The sequence below is a fragment of the Aquarana catesbeiana genome, linkage group LG01 (assembly GCF_042186555.1).
Source record: "Aquarana catesbeiana isolate 2022-GZ linkage group LG01, ASM4218655v1, whole genome shotgun sequence".
In the NCBI taxonomy this organism is placed as follows: domain Eukaryota; kingdom Metazoa; phylum Chordata; class Amphibia; order Anura; family Ranidae; genus Aquarana; species Aquarana catesbeiana.
In genome coordinates this window covers 485,589,975-485,605,080 of record NC_133324.1, presented here as the reverse complement: position 1 = coordinate 485,605,080, position 15,106 = coordinate 485,589,975, and the positions used below count along the sequence as shown (strand labels likewise).

Sequence of the window (15,106 nt, the reverse complement as noted above, 5' to 3'; positions counted from 1 at the left end):
TTTATATAAATAAAAAAGGTTTACAGTGCAAATACTGCTGTTGCATATAATCCAAGCTAAGGGATAACATCTTGTACAGTGGACACAATATATCTAATGATAAATAATGAGGAGAGCAAAAAAGAAAGATTTACCACAGCTCTACCATAGAAACAATTACCATAGCTTTCTTTCCATTTTCTTTCTTTATCATCCCATTTCCATCTTATTGCTTCTTTTTTGAATCAGGTAATATGTATTAAAGCTTTTTGCAAAAATTTACAAAGCAGAGAAATGACTCTACAGTAGAGTCACCAGGGTCACCAGAGTCTCTCCCCCCATTTGCTGGGGGCAGTGGCAGCATTTGGGTACAGTGAGGCAGCGTTTGCTGGGTGCAGTGGCTGCGTTTGGGTACAGTGAGGCAGCGCTTGATGTGTGCAGTGGCTGCGTTTGCTGGGGGCAGTGGCAGCGTTTGGGTACAGTGAAGCAGCGTTTGATGGGTGCAGTGGCAGCATTTGCTGGGTGCAGTGGCAGCATTTGGGTACAGTGAGGCAGCGTTTGCTGGGTGCAGTGGCAGCATTTGCTGGGTGCAGTGGCAGCGTTTGCTGGGTGCAGTGGCAGCGTTTGCTGGGTGCAGTGGCAGCGTTTGCTGGGTGCAGTGAAGCAGCATTTGATGGGTGCAGTGGCAGCATTTGCTGGGTGCAGTGGCAGCATTTGGGTACAGTGAGGCAGCGTTTGCTGGGTGCAGTGGCTTCGTTTGCTGGGTGCAGTGGCTTCGTTTGCTGGGTGCAGTGGCAGCGTTTGCTGGGTGCAGTGGCAGTGTTTGGGTACAGTGGGGCAGCGTTTGCTGGGGGCAGTGGCAGCGTTTGGGTACAGTGAGGCAGCGCTTGCTGGGTGCAATGGCTGCATTTGAGTACAGTGAGGCAGCGCTTGATGGGTGCAGTGGCTGCGTTTGGGGACAGTGAGGCAGCGTTTGCTGGGTGCAGTGGCAGCGTTTGATGGGTGCAGTGGCAGCGTTTGATGGGTGCAGTGGCAGCGTTTGGGTGCAGTGAGGCAGCGTTTGATGGGTACAGTGAGGCAGCGTTTGATGGGTGCAGTGGCAGCATTTGCTGGGGGCAGTGGCAGCGTTTGGGTACAGTGAGGCAGTGCTTGCTGGGTGCAATGGCTGCATTTGAGTACAGTGAGGCAGCGCTTGATGGGTGCAGTGGCTGCGCTTGGGGACAGTGAGGCAGCGCTTGATGAGTGCAGTGGCAGTGTTTGCTGGGGGCAGTGGCAGTGTTTGAGTACAGTGAGGCAGCATTTGCTGGGTGCAGTGGCAGTGTTTGCTGGGTGCAGTGGCAGCGTTTGCTGGGTGCAGTGGCAGCGTTTGCTGGGTGCAGTGGCAGCGTTTGCTGGGTGCAGTGAGGCAGCGCTTGCTGGGTGCAGTGAGGCAGCGCTTGCTGGGTGCATGAGGTGGCACAGGTGGGCACTGATGAGGTGGCACAGGTGTGTACTAATTGTGAAGATGTGCACAGATGGACACTGATCACCGATGGCAGATTGGCACAGGTGGGCACAGATTGGCACAGGTGGGCACTGTACTAATGGGGCACTGTAATTTGTGTTTTAACACTTACAGATCGCTGTCAGATCCTCTCTCCTCTCACGAGGTCTCTGTGTGAGGAGAGAGAGCCGGCAATGAGAGATGATCTCATATGTTTACATTTGAGATCATCTCTCATTGGCCATGCCAATCGTGCTGGTGGGACAAGGGACACGGCCAGCACAGAATTTCCCCGATGCGTGCTCGTCAGCGGGAGGTTAAAGAGATTGTACAAGCAGAAGGTTTTGTTATTGAAGGTTTTGTTATCTTAATGCATTCTATGCATTAAGATAACAAAACCTTCTGTCTTTACAACCACTTTAAGGACTTCCTTTCTTCTTTTGTAAGGGCTTTTCTTGCCCAATTTTATTAAAAGAAAGATTTAATGCAGTTCCAAACATCAAAATCAAGACGTTTGCCTTGCAGGGGTTTTCAGCATTTTTATTCAAAGCAATCCACATTTAGCCTCCTGGCTTTTACTCTGGTCCCACACAGTGGCGGCTGGTGATAAAAAATTTTGGGCAGCGCAAACCCCTCCAGGTCCTTACCTGCCCATCCTCGGCTGTCATGGCTCCCAATACCTGGACACACTATACACAGAGAACACACTGGGGGTTATTTACTAAAGGCAAATCCACTTTGCACTACAAGTGCAAACTGCACTTGAAATTGCAGTGAAAGTGCAATTGGATGTGCAGTCGCTGTAGATCCAAGGGGGACATGCAAGGAAGATAAAAAACAGCATTTTAGCTTGCACATTGATATGGCTACTTTTACCTACCCCACTTATATGGAGTGATTAAACCTTTGTCTATGCAAGAATTAAAAACAAATGATAACAGTGCCAAAAGGGATAACAATCTAATTTATTCAAACTTACTATTGTACAGAAAAGAAACTGTATCTACAGCGATGTGCAGTCGCTGTAGATCCAAGGGGGACATGCAAGGAAGATAAAAAACAGCATTTTAGCTTGCACATTGATATGGCTACTTTTACCTACCCCACTTATATGGAGTGATTAAACCTTTGTCTATGCAAGAATTAAAAACAAATGATAACAGTGCCAAAAGGGATAACAATCTAATTTATTCAAACTTACTATTGTACAGAAAAGAAACTGGTAATATTGTTATAAAGGACATTCAAGTGCTATCAGTATATCAGGACTAGGGATGAGCTTCGAGTTCGAGTCGAACTCATGTTCGACTCGAACATTGGCTGTTCGCAAGTTCGCCGAACAGCGAACAATTTGGGGTGTTCGCGGCAAATTCGAATGCCGCGGGACACCCTTTAAAAGTCTATGGGAGAAATCAAAAGTGCTAATTTTAAAGGCTAATATGCAAGTTACTGTCATAAAAAGTGTTTGGGGACCCAGGTCCTGCCCCAGGGGACATGGATCAATGCAAAAAAAAGTTTTAAAAACGGCCGTTTTTTCAGGAGCAGTGATTTTAATAATGCTTAAAGTCAAACAATAAAAGTGTAATATCCCTTTAAATTTCGTACCTGGGGGGTGTCTATAGTATGCCTGTAAAGGGGCGCATGTTTCCTGTGTTTAGAACAGTCTGACAGCAAAATGACATTTTGAAGGAAAAAACTCATTTAAAACTACCCGCGGCTATTGCATTGCCGACAATACACATAGAAGTTCATTAATAAAAACGGCATGGGAATTCCCCAAAGGGGAACCCCGAACCAAAATTTAAAAAAAAAATGACGTGGGAGTCCCCCTAAATTCCATACCAGGCCCTTCAGGTCTGGTATGGATATTAAGGGGAACCCCGGCCAAAATTAAAAAAAAAAAAATGACGTGGGGTTCCCCCTAAATTCCATACCAGACCCTTCAGGTCTGGTATGGATTTTAAGGGGAACCCCGCGCCAAAAAAAAAAAAAAAAAAACGGCGTGGGGTCCCCCCAAAAATCCATACCAGACCCTTATCCGAGCACGCAACCTGGCAGGCCGCAGGAAAAGAGGGGGGGACGAGAGTGCGCCCCCCCCTCCTGAACCGTACCAGGCCACATGCCCTCAACATTGGGAGGGTGCTTTGGGGTAGCCCCCCAAAACACCTTGTCCCCATGTTGATGAGGACAAGGGCCTCATCCCCACAACCCTGGCCGGTGGTTGTGGGGGTCTGCGGGCGGGGGGCTTATCGGAATCTGGAAGCCCCCTTTAACAAGGGGACCCGCAGATCCCGGCCCCCCCCCTGTGTGAAATGGTAAGGGGGTACAAAAGTACCCCTACCATTTCACTAAAAAACTGTCAAAAATGTTAAAAATGACAAGAGACAGTTTTTGACAATTCCTTTATTTAAATACTTCTTCTTTCTTCTATCTTCTTTCATCTTCTGGTTCTTCTGGTTCTTCCTCCGGCGTTCTCGTCCAGCATCTCCTCCGCGGCGTCTTCTATCTTCTTCTCCTTGGGCCGCTCCGCGCCCATGGCATGGGGGGAGGCTCCCGCTCTTCTCTTCTTCTTCATCTTCTTCTCTTCTTCTTTTCTTCTCTTCTTCATTTTCTTCTCCGGGCCGCTCCGCATCCATGCTGGCATGAAGGGAGGCTCCCGCTGTGTGACGGCGCTCCTCGTCTGACAGTTCTTAAATAACGGGGGGCGGGGCCACCCGGTGACCCCGCCCCCCTCTGACGCACGGTGACTTGACGGGACTTCCCTGTGACGTCACGGGGAATGCCACAGGGAAGTCCCGTCATGTCCCGTGCGTCAGAGGGGGGCGGGGTCACCGGGTGGCCCCGCCCCCCGTTATTTAAGAACTGTCAGACGAGGAGCCTCCCCCCATGCCATGGGTGCGGAGCGGCCCGAGGAGAAGAAGATAGAAGACGCCGCGGAGGAGATGCTGGACGAGAACGCCGGAGGAAGAACCAGAAGAGCCAGAAGAACCAGAAGATGAAGGAAGATAGAAGAAAGAAGAAGTATTTAAATAAAGGAATTGTCAAAAACTGTCTCTTGTCATTTTTAACATTTTTGACAGTTTTTTAGTGAAATGGTAGGGGTACTTTTGTACCCCCTTACCATTTCACACAGGGGGGGGCCGGGATCTGGGGGTCCCCTTGTTAAAGGGGGCTTCCAGATTCCAATAAGCCCCCCGCCCGCAGACCCCCACAACCACCGGCCAGGGTTGTGGGGATGAGGCCCTTGTCCTCATCAACATGGGGACAAGGTGTTTTGGGGGGCTACCCCCAAGCACCCTCCCAATGTTGAGGGCATGTGGCCTGGTACGGTTCAGGAGGGGGGGGGCGCACTCTCGTCCCCCCCTCTTTTCCTGCGGCCTGCCAGGTTGCGTGCTCGGATAAGGGTCTGGTATTGATTTTTGGGGGGACCCCACGCCGTTTTTTTTTTTTTTTTTGGCGCGGGGTTCCCCTTAAAATCCATACCAGACCTGAAGGGTCTGGTATGGAATTTAGGGGGACTCCCACGTCATTTTTTTTTTTTTAATTTTGGTTCGGGGTTCCGCTTTGGGGAATTCCCATGCCGTTTTTATCAATGAACTTCTATGTGTATTGTCGGCAATGCAATAGCCGCGGGTAGTTTTAAATGAGTTTTTTCCTTCAAAATGTCATTTTGCTGTCAGACTGTTCTAAACACAGGAAACATGCGCCCCTTTACAGGCATACTATAGACACCCCCCAGGTACGAAATTTAAAGGGATATTACACTTTTATTGTTTGACTTTAAGCATTATTAAAATCACTGCTCCTGAAAAAACGGCCGTTTTTAAAACTTTTTTTTGCTTTGATCCATGTCCCCTGGGGCAGGACCCAGGTCCCCAAACACTTTTTATGACAATAACTTGCATATTAGCCTTTAAAATTAGCACTTTTGATTATTCATGTTCGTGTCCCATAGACTTTAACGGTGTTTGCGTGTTCGAACGAACTTTTTTCCTGTTCGCATGTTCTGGTGCGAACCGAACAGGGGGGTGTTCGGCTCATCCCTAATCAGGACAAATTGTAGGATAGGAAAAGTTATAGAAAAGAAAAGAGACATAAGATGATACATTACCCACACAGCCCTTATGTGACCATGTTATCCAGACCATGAGCCTAAGAGAAAGGCCAAATGATCTGTGCTCCAATATATACACACTTGTAAAACCCCACCCCTCCTCACCCCCCTTCCATATGCTAAGGCATTGCCACATTCCTTCAAGGGTGGGGGGGTTGCACATAAGGCAGGTGGCCACACTTGGCCAACTAGAGGTCTTAACACGTCATAAACCCCTCTCTGCCCAACCCCATTTAAGTAAAACAAGTTTGGTAACATTACTACTTCCAGTCAGCCTCACAACCCCCAAGTGATTGCCTCCAGGCAAGGGACAGTACATCTATAACCCAGGTGGTAAACTGACACTTTGACCACTTGACATTCGGCCGTAGCCAAATGACGGCTACAGCGCGGATCTCAATTCCCGGGAGGCCGTCATATGATGGCCTCCCCTTTCCTCGCTCTCCGTGCGCGCTCACAAGTGCGCATTAGGGAAATTCTGTGTTGGCCGTGTCCCTTGGACACAGCCAATCACAGATCGCTGTAAATGGCCAATCACAGCGGCCTTTAACAGCGCGATCGCCATGGCCAATGAGCGATGATCTCAAATGTAAACATATGAGATCATCTCTCATTGCTGCCTCTCTCTCCTCACACAGAGACAGCGTGTGAGGAGAGAGAAACTGTCAGCGATCTGTGAGTAAAAAAAAAAAACGTTTACAGTGCCTACAGTGCCCCATCAGTACCGTGCCCATCAGTACAGTGCCCCATCAGTACAGGGCCCACCTGTGCCAATCAGTGCCCACCTGTCTGCCCAGCGGTGATCAGTGTCCATCTGCACAATCAGTGCCCACCTGTGCCACCTCATCAGTGCCCACCTGTGCCAATCAGTGCACATCTGTGCTGCCTCAGTGCACATCTGTGCAATCAATCAGTGCCCACCTGTGCCGCCTCATCAGTGCCCATCTGTGCCGCTCCATCTGTGCTGCCTCATCAGTGCCCAGCTGTGCCACCTCATCAGTGCACATCTGTGCCATCTCAGTGCACATCTGTTCTGCCTCAGTGCCCACCTGTTCCACCTCATCAGTGCCCCTCTGTGCCACCTCAGTGCCCATCTGTGCTCATCAGTGCCGCCTCATCAATGCCCATCAGTGCAGGCTTAGCAACCATGTCTAAAAGATGCTTTTCCGCCGAGGAGGCGTACCAAATACTGTCCCAAGCTGACGAGAGCAACGGGGAGCTCTCTTTTTCGGATTCCCTTTCTGAGTCGAACATAAATTATGAGCCAGTCCTCAGTAGTGGAACACTGAGTGACTCAGAGGAGGAAGATATTCGGCCCGCCAAACGAAGGCATTCTGGTGAGGAGGCAGTGGCATCCACCAGCACAGCAGTGCCATCCACCAGCACAGCAGTGCCAGCCACCAGCACAGCAGTACCTCGGCAAGAAAGGCCAAGGACCCATGCCAGCCTTCCCCATGCCCTGCAGAACCCCTTGTGGCTTCCTCCTAATTCAGGAGAAGCCAACATTCCCCCTTTCACTGCCCAGCCAGGAGTCCAGGTGGACACAGAGAATTTTTCCCCAATAAATTTTTTTGTTTTAATTTTTACCGAGGACATGCTAACAAATATTGTGGCCCAGTGCAACCTTTATGCACAGCAATTTATTTTAAATAATCCAACGTCCTACTATGCCCGTCCCTACAAGTGGAGAGACCTAACGGTGGAGGAGTTGAAGGTTTTTTTAGGCCTCACATTTAATATGGGACTCACCAAAAAAAACACTTTGATGTCCTATTGGTCAACCCACCCCATCCACCACATGTCAGTATTCTCCAAGGTAATGCCCAGAAAGAGATACCTCATGATAATGAGGTTTCTTAATTTCAATGACAATACCCAGTGCCCTCCCCGAAATGACCCAAACTATGACAGGCTTTTCAAAATTTGGCCACTTCTAAATTATTTTCCTGAAGTATTCCCCCAGCTGTTTACCTCGGACCAAACATGTGTGGATGAGTCCCTTGTTAAGTTTAGTGGCAGGCTTAACATAAAACAATTTATTCCCAGTAAAAGGGCCCACTATGGGGTGAAGGTATACAAATTATGTGACCGAGTCACAGGGTACATATATGCCTTCAAAGTGTACGAAGGGAAGGACACCCAGCTGCAACCCCATAATTGCCCAGACTACTTGGGATCAAGCAGGAAAATCGTTTAGGACCTCATATATCCCCTACTGGAGAAAGGCTACAATTTATACATAGACAACTTCTACACATCTCTGCCCCTGTTCCACAACCTTTACCAGAAGAAGACGCCAGTATGTGGCACCGTAAAAAAGAACCGGAAGGGCTTTCCTCAAAGTCTTGTCAATAAGAAATTGAGAAAAGGAGAAACGGCAAGTCTACAAAACAACGAGATTTTGGCAGTGAAGTGGAGGGACAAAAGAGATGTCTACAAGTTGTCTTCAATCCACAATGATACCTTCATGGAAATCCCCAGAAGGAATGGCCCCATACAAAAACCTAAATGCATCTATGATTATAATTTGTTTATGGGGGGAGTCAACTTCAATGACCAGATGCTGGAACCATACCTTGCCACAAGACGGACATACCATTGGTATAAAAAAGTCGCAATTTATTTTTTTTCAATTGGCCATATACAATTCATATGTAATTTACTGCAACTCCACCCAAAACCCCAAACGCTTCCTTGGCTACCAGGAGGAAGTTTTCACTGCCCTTATATTCCCGAACGGCCCACCAGAAAATATCTGATCAGATGTTCTTAGTCAACTCTCCGAACGCCACTTTCCTGATAAAATCCCTCCCAAACCAATAGGGCAACAACGTAAAAAAAAATGTAAGGTGTGTACCAGACCAGGATTCAGAAGAGACACATTTTTATTGTGCACAATGTCCTTCCGAACCAGGCATCTGCGTAGGTGAATGTTTTCGCCGTTACCATACATCAGTAAATTATTAGTGAAGTATGGTAAACGTAAGCCTCCGTTCCTGCAATTTACCCTCACACCCCTTATGCCACTGCCTGCTCTGTAACTGACCCTGGCTTGTTATTTGACCACGCTTCTGTCTGTCGATTCTGTACATACCTCTGCCTGATCTGGAACTGACCCTGGACTGTTATTCGACCATGCTTCTGCCTAACGATTCTGTACATACATCTGCCTGATATGGAACTGACCTTTCTACTGTTTGACCATGTTTTTTGCCTGCCTCATGAACTGATCTTGTACCCTGCTACTGGACTAGTGGGATTCAACACAGGGGTCTCTGATATGTGAGGGGCTCCAGAATTGTTTTTCTGGATGAAGAAAACTATTTTTTTTGTTTTCTCAATCCTAGATTAGGGTCTGGAGACTCGGAGGTTTCAAAGAGATTTGGGTGGGAGAAGCCTCTACCCCTGTCCCCATTCTGTCCTGAACGAGGCCCTACTTCTGCCTGTAGGACTTACTGCTGCCTGCCTACCGCCAGGACCAATATTTTTGGCACTGCTGACAATATCTCTGCCTGCACTGACCCTGGACTTTATATGGACAGTAACCCTGCCTACTGCCTGGACAATTGTGTTTGCCGTTGTTGACCAAGTCCCTGCCTGCTGCCTGGACCAGTGCTATCCTCCTGTAGTACAACTGTGCTACTACAACCACAGGTAATTTTTTGTTTACGCTTTGCTCAGCATAATGTATTTTGGGGTGTAATTCTTGGTATGTGCATGCTATGTGTCCCTGGAACACCTGACGGTGTTCCTTGCATGTTGGATCTCTGTATGAGGCCAGGCTGTGTAAAAGTCTCACACATGTGGTATCGCCATACTCAAGAGGAGTAGCAGAATGTATTTTGGGGTGTCATTTTTGCTATCTAAAAGCTACGTGTTGGAAATATCTTATAAACGGACAACTTTGTGTAAAAAAAATGCGTTTTCATTTTTTTTTCCACATTTTCCAAAAACTTCTGGGAAAAAAATGAACCGTTCAAAAGACTCATTATGTCTCATAGATTATACGTTGGGGTGCTAGCTTTCCAAAATGGGGTCATTTTGTGGGTGTTTCCATTGTCCTGGTGCTCCAGGGCCTTCAAAAGTGTAATAGGTGGTTGAGAAATATGATGTGTAATTTATGCTTCTGGAACACCTGATGGTGCTCCATGCATGTTGGGCCTCCGTATGTGGCCAGGCAGTGAAAAAGTCACACACATGAGGTATTGTAATACTCAGGAGGATTAGCAGAATGTATTTTGGGGTGTCATTTGTGGTATACACATGCCATGTGAGAGAAAAAAGCTATTACAATGACAATTTTGTGGAGAAAAAAAATCTAAATTTTGCAAAGAATTGTGGGAAAAAAATACAACTTCAAATAACTCACCATGCCTCTAACTAAATACCTTGAAATGTCTACTTTCCAAAAAGGGGTTATTTGGGGGGCATTTCTACTTTCCCGGCTTGTTAGGGTCTCAGGAAATGATAGGCCACCAGTACATCAGATATGATAATTTTTTTATGATTTGCACCATAGCTTGTAGACTCTAAAACTTTCACACAGACCAAATAATTTCCACAAATTTTTGGTTATTTTTACCAAAGATATGTAGCAGTATAAATTGTGGCCAAAATTTATGAAGAAAAAATACTAATTTGCAAAATGTTATCACAGAAATTAAGAAAAATTTGTTTTTTTTTTTAATTTTCGGTCAAAAAATGAAAAAATGAAAAAAACCCAGAGGTGATCAAATACCACCAAAAGAAAGCTCTATTTGTATGAAAAAAGGACAAAAAAATCATTTGGGTACAGTGTTGCATGACTGAGTAATTGTCATTCAAAGTGTGAGAGCACCGAAAGCTGAAAATTGGTCTGGATAGGAGGGGGGTTTAAGTGCCCAGTAAGCAAGTGGATAAACAGAGCTTAAACCAGAGTTGTTTTATGATGTCAGCTGTTCTCAGAATGTCCATGCAATTTCCTGACACACTGCTTTAAGTCATATTGCATGTCCATTTATGAATGTTGATTATCATTGAAGGTAAAAATCATAGGCCTCACATTTCCACATCAACATGATTGGATAATAAAATCAGCAAAGCTTCCCCTTGTTTCAGGTCTACTCCTCAGATTTACAGCGACTGCACTTCCAAGTGCACTTTCAGTGCAATTTCAAGTGCACTTTGCACCTGTAGTGCAAAGTGGATTTGCCTTTCGTAAATAACCCCCATTGTATATTATACACAGAGCACACACTATACACAATGAGCACATTGTATATTATACACAGAGCAGACACTGTACACTATACACAGAGCACAAACACTATACACAGAGCACACATTGTATAATATACACAGAGCACACGCTATACAAAGATCACACACTCTATACAGAGCACACATTGTATATTTTACACAGAGCACAAATTGTATGTTATACACAGAGCTCACATTGTATATTATACACAGAGCACACACTATACACAGAGCGCACACTATATACAGCGCACACTATACACAAAGCGCACACTATACACAGAGCGCACACTATACAAAGAGGTGAAGGGGGTCCAGCAGCACTCACATTAGTTATATTAGCACCTGAGTCAGTGAGGATGAATTAGCCCTGTAATGTAATGGAGTTGGCATGTTGTTCTCATCCTCTCCCACAGACCATGTTCTCTCCCTCCCCTCCCATACAGTCATGTTTGGTGACTTCTTCCCTGCCTGAATGCCCGTTTTGACACATTTTAAAACACAGCCTGTTGCTGTAAAACTCACCCATATTCTTCTTATCACTGCCAGAGCCCCACACAGTAGCTGCCATGCCATAATTTACTGCATGTGCAGAAGAGCCGTTCCACAAAGCAGTCTGCCGGGAGGGGAAAGGGGGAAAGAGCAGCAGCGTGACAGACAAACTGCCAGTGCTCCGATATCAGCCAAACACAAATCAGCTGATATCAGAACTGCAAAATGCAGTGCAGTGCATAGGTGGCCATCCTTACTGGAACTGGTTCCTGTTCCTCTATCCCCCACACTTGGTACCGCATGCACAGTCCACTCCACTCCACACACAGCATAGTAAGTGATGGCTGGGAAACCGGAAGTGATGCCGCAAAAAGCACTGCCCACCATTCTCCAGTCCCCGCCAATCAAACACAGACAAGGAGCCAAAGGAACAAATGTGTGTAGAGTGGGGAGTGTTTGGGGCACATCGCTTGCACCCTGTACACTCCCTAAACACGGGCAGATCAGCTGATTGCAAGCTGGGAAGCTTCCCATAGACCGATGTGTGTCCGGCGTCTGGTTACTCTTAAAGTGACCACTTTTTTTTTAATTATGAGAATAGCTTGGGCGCTCCCTATGGACGGGCCGCCACTGGTCCCACAGACAGTGACACAGTACCACTCAGTACCTCTCTCAAAGGCTTGGTGAATACACTTGCAGCCCCTTGCTGCTCTGGCTCCATTCTGTACTCGGGGACAGCAACCTCCTGTCTGCCAGGGTGGAGCCCAGAACCCTAGTCAGATCACAACTAAAAGCCCTGCACACACCTGTGCAATCAGTGTGCTGGCTGTTCACAAAACCTGGACCCAGGACTGAAGATTTCATCCCACCCGGATCTCTTAGAAATCTCCGAGCTCCAGGCTCCGAGTCCTAAAACTGATTTTTCTAAACAATGAGGAAACTAAAAAGCCAGTTTCCTCCCAATTAAACAACTTGCTTGGTTGAGAATCCTTGCAAAGTAGGCATCCACTAGTAGCGCAATAAATCCTGTGGAATGCACCAGCAGCGCAATAAATCCTGTGGCATCCACCAGCAGTGCAAAAATACCTTTGGCAAGTACCAGCAGTGCAGCACTCCCAGATAATAGGCAGGCATTCACCAATAATTCTGCAAGTCCTTGTGTAGTGGCAAGCACAAGCAGGGCAACATTCCCAGATTATAGGCCAGGTGCGTGCAATGGGGCATCCCATCCACAACATCAAGGCAGGGCCCATACTAGCCTCCTAGATGTACTATTGTATCCTACATTGCTGCCCTCTACTTCAGCAGAACCTGTAATTTCCCCTTTACAGTGCAGCCAGGCCCTCAAATACAAACAGAAAATATTGCCCCAATTTATTTTTTCCTTTTTTCATGGACGATCTACTGAATTACATTGTGGAACATTGTAATCTGTATGCCAGCCAACATATAGCCAGCAATCCTGATTCTTCCTCTGCCCGCCCATTTGTATGGAAACCCCTCACCGTGGAAGAATTACAAATTTTCCTTGGACTAACCCTGAACATGGGACTGACAAAAAAAATCAAGTCCATGCCTACTGGTCTACCCAACCTATCCATCATATGCCAGTCTACTCTGTTTTGATGCCCAGAACCTGTTACGAGATAATGAGATTTTTAGATTTCAGTAATAATGCCCTGTCCCTCCCTCGAAATCATCCTGATTATGACAAATTATTCAAAATTCGGCCCCTAATCAATTTTTTTGCTCTAGCTTCAAGCAAATTTTTACTCCCAATATAAATATTTGTGTGCATGAATCCCTAGTCCACTTCACCGGAAGACTTGGCATCAAACAATATCTCCTGTAAGGGATCGGGGGTGACAAGCAGGCTCAGACAGTTCAGTCAACTTAAAAGGCTTTATTCAGCAAAAAGCAACAGAAAATTGACAAGCTTTGTCTTTATAGACAGTTCAAACAACACAAAAAACTCTTATTAGCAGTGTAAGACAGTCCTTTTAAATAATGCTCAGAACCCCAGTCACAGCATATAAGATAGCAAAGTCCCAGTTCAGGCAAGCTCACCCAGCAGGATCAAGTCATAGGTAGCAAGGGTCCTTCCAGGTTCAAGCTCCTCTCAGCTTTGATAGCTCAACAGCCATCTCTCTCCAAACACACTTCTCCTCTCTGACATTTTCAACTCAGCTGGCAATAAGCAGGTCTGAAGGGGAAGTACCTGTCCTCTTTAATTAACCCCTTCTTAGCCCTGCCAAAGGCTGACTCTCCACACTCCCTAGTAAACGGGCCAAATATGGGGTAAGATTTTATAAGGCATGCAACAGTGCCACAGTTTATACCTATGATTTCTGAAATTATGAGGGAGCTAAACCCCCATGGATGCTCTACCTACTGTATATACAGACATGTGGCAAAATTGTCTGGCGACTCATAGAACCGTTGTTCGAGATGGGTTACCACCTATATGTAGATAATTTCTACACAAGTCTCCCACTATTTCCCCAGGTCAACCTGAAGAAGACTGTGGACTAACCGCAAGGGCTTCCCACAGAGATTGGTCACCACAAAATTGAAACGGGGGGAAAAAGCCAGTTTGCAGAATGAAGAGGTACTAGCCCTAAAATGGAGAGATAAAAGAGGTGTATAGATTGTTTCAACAATACATGGCGACACCTTGGTGGAACTTCAGACAAGACAAGGTCCTGTCCAGCAGCCAAAATGTGTACAGGAATATAACCCATTCATGGGAAGGGGGGGTGGATATGAATGACTAGCTGATGCAGCCCTACTTGGCCACCAGGGGATCACTGTTTTTGAAAGTCGCCATTTACTTGTTTCAACTAGCCCTGTACAATTCATATTTCATCTTTTCCAAGTGCACCCTTCTCTATCCACATGGCTATGTCCCTGAACAAATTTGCTCCAATACATTAGCCAGACTTCATGGAAGGCACTTCCCTGCTATCCTCCCTCTTACCCAAACAGGCCACAAACCCCCAGAAAAATGTTGTGTATGTTCAAGTAAATAAATTCGCCGTGACACCCGATACTACTGTCCCTAATGTCCCTCCCAGCCATGCCTCTGTATTGGAAAGTGCTATCGGAGCTATCACACTTTACTACACTATTATGCCGCGTACACACGGTCGGACTTTCCGGCATACTTGGTCCGGCGGACCAGAGTGTGCCGGACAATCCGCCCGTGTGTAGGCACCGGCGGACTTTTCCGGCGGACTTTTTCCCAAAAGCCCGCCGGACCTAGATTTGAAGAAAGTTCTAAATCTTTCCGCCGGACTCAGTTTTGGGCGGAAAGTCCGCTCGTGTGTGTGCTGGTCCGACGGAAAGCCCGCTCGTGTGTAGGCTGGTCCGACGGACCAGATACAACACGAGGGCAGGGTATTGCATCTCACGCTCGCTGCAATAGGAAAAACACATTTTCCTATTGCGGCGAGCGCGGGGCATACCAGGCCCTTAGGTCTGGTATGGATTATAAAGGGGAACCCCGCTACGCCGAAAAAACGGCGTGGGGTCCCCCTAAAATCCATACCAGACCCCGATCCGAGCACGCAGCCTGGCCGGTCAGGAAAGGGGGTGGGGACGAGCGAGCGCCCCCCCCCTCCTGAACCGTACCAGGCCGCATGCCCTCAACATGGGGGTGGGTGCTTTGGGGGAGGGGGGCGCCCTGCGCCCCCCCCCCCAAAGCACCTTGTCCCCATGTTGATGAGGACAAGGGCCTCTTCCCGACAACCCTGGCCGTTGGTTGTCGGGGTCTGCGGGCGGGGGCTTATCGGAATCTGGGA

General features: G+C 47.1%; 1 long non-coding RNA gene across 1 annotated transcript in view; it reads right to left on the bottom strand.

Annotated features, from left to right (window-relative positions):
- Nucleotides 1-11,660, bottom strand: part of LOC141148344 (uncharacterized) — a 100,962-nt gene extending 89,302 nt beyond the window's left edge. Inside the window, exon 1 of the long non-coding RNA XR_012245195.1 lies at nucleotides 11,340-11,660. This is a non-coding gene — a long non-coding RNA (uncharacterized lncRNA). The remainder of the gene's footprint in view (nucleotides 1-11,339) is intronic.
- Between the last annotated feature and the right edge of the window lie 3,446 nt (nucleotides 11,661-15,106).